Genomic DNA, 2,503 nt, shown 5'->3' with positions numbered 1-2,503 from the left:
TCATTCAGTATGTATGCATTAGAAACTCCTATTTGTTTGTTTGTTTTTACTGCTATTGCCATGAAAGTTCATGTTTATAGACTGGAAGATCTCAAGGCTAAAGTTAACACCTTTTAAATTTTCATGCAATGCTATTTAACATAGTATTACAGATAAGTAGGTCTATAAATGTCTTAACATCCCAATAAATTATTACATTACAGATAAACTGTAATAGACTGTAATACAAATAAGGTGTCAAAATTAAGTTTTAAGAACTTTTGAGGAAGTATATTTATGTACAAACAGAAGAATTAATCCTTTAACTTAAAAAATGAAGGGAAGAGGAGGATGAGCTACATAATGTTAGCTGAGTCCCACCTTTCATAGAGAGAGTCAGTAGGTAATGTCTATAGTTAATATATTAAAAAGAGTGGGTGACATTATCATAATTTAAAAGTCTGGATATAACTTTCAAAGATGTCTCACTAGAAACAATTGAAAATAATTTTCTACAGAGTGGATCTGAGGATGTGGGGAAGTGGATATGAGGTCTGTCACAATTTACTAAAAGCATTTTAGTACTATTTAATTTTAGCAACTGCATACATTTCTTTGTTGAAAAATATAAACTAAAAAATAAACAGGCAAACAGGAAAACAAACAAAAAACAGAAGACATTGCTAATACATTTCTGGGACATATAGAAATAAGATATTATAATTTATCAAAGTGCTTTGGGGGAATAATTTGATTAGCTAGAGAAATATGTGATCAGATTTGAATTATATAACTGTGGCTGTCATATTGTCAATGGACTGAATTCAGTCAGACCAATTAACAAGCAACTGAAATAGATGGGTAAGTTGAGGACTTATATTTTGTTTTGTAAAGATTTATTGTTTGTTTGTTTTTAGAGAGAGAGAGTACATGGGTGGGAGGGGCTGAGGGAGAGGAAGAGTTAGAATCTCAAGCAGACTCCCTGATGAGTGTAAAGCCTGACATGGGGCCCGATCCCATGACCCTGAGATCATGACCTGAACTGAAATCTAAAGTTGGATGCTCAACTGACTGAGCCACCGAGGTGCCCCAAGCACTTGTATTTGAGATAGTTGCAGTAGAGACAGGTCAGGAAGAAAAGATAGATATAAAATGAGGAGGTAGAAATTAAGGACTTAATAACTGAATAGATGTGGTAGATGAGAAAGAGGAAGACGTGGGGAATAAATTATCAGTTTCCAATTTGATAATTGTGCAAAGGCTGACATCAACTGCTTTATTAAAAAAAAAAAGCTACAGAGAGTTTTCAAGTTCCAAATGTGAGATTATAATCTTCCTTAAAATCCAAACAAGCAAACCTAAAATACAAATTGTTTTAAAATGGGATTAATGACATAGATTTAGCGGTATCAGTCTAGAAGAGACTCTATCACTCACATTTAAAAATTAGGCCACATGGGCCATCACTTGAATTATTCTAATCCAAGGGCTGTCCAATAGATGATACCTCTGGCAAGTGATTGCAGGATTGTGAGGAACATATATTAATAACATTCAATCATTTTAAAAGATGCTTTGATTCTTCCTAATGCAGATTGAATCAGTTCTGTCAAGCAAACTCTCATGAATGAGATACACCATAGCATAAAGAATGCATATTTATTATGCATGAAAATGTAACAGAGAGAAAATATTATATATTCAAATGATAAGATTAGATTAGGTTTTGCCATATGGTTATACATTTTTTATTATTTAAAATTTTTTGATAGATAATTCAAAAAGTGTCATATCTTACAGAATAAATCATATCTTAAATTCAAAAAGACATAATTATAAAATTCATCAATTACTGACAACGCCATTTTTACAACTTTGGTTGTATATATATTTTCCTTTTGGTTTTTGTAGAGAAATTATATTTTAAATAATATTTTGTTAAGTAATTTATTTAATTAAATACAAGGTTTACATGTGAATTGTCAGGCTTGGATTTCCTAATGAATGAGAAGTTAAAATTTTGTAAGAAGCAAAGCATAGCATACATATTATTGATCAAATTACCAGGCTCTTGAAGGGAAACTGAAATGATATTGACTTTTTTCCCCCCAGAACCAATAGACATATTTTCTTAGAGAAGATTGTAGTGGGAGAAGGGATACTTGAGTTGGACATTTTGGAGATGAAGCAGTTGCAGAACCTCAGAGCATAAATCTGACAACTAGTGTTAGACATTGATTGGGGAAGTTCGTTAGCAATGAAGAGGGCAAAATGGATTAGAAATCAAGAAGTCATGGTGTTGGATATGGACTTTGGAATCACCCAATTTAGAAAGGCAGGGATGGAAAGAAAGACTGAGCATTTAGCCAACAAACAAATGAATGAGGAGAAATGGTTGGCAGTTTAGACAGATGACAAGTAGATGATTCCATCAGATGTTCAGTAATGAATAAATAATTAACATTTATATTTCCTCTCTTCGTACGAAAATAAATGCCACTCAGTTCATTATAATGTATTCTAT

This window comes from Callorhinus ursinus, unplaced genomic scaffold (genome assembly GCF_003265705.2).
Source record: "Callorhinus ursinus isolate GAN/ISIS: 27379988/994484 unplaced genomic scaffold, GSC_fseal_2.0 scaffold1, whole genome shotgun sequence".
In the NCBI taxonomy this organism is placed as follows: Eukaryota; Metazoa; Chordata; class Mammalia; order Carnivora; family Otariidae; genus Callorhinus; species Callorhinus ursinus.
This window is presented reverse-complemented; position numbering follows the sequence as displayed.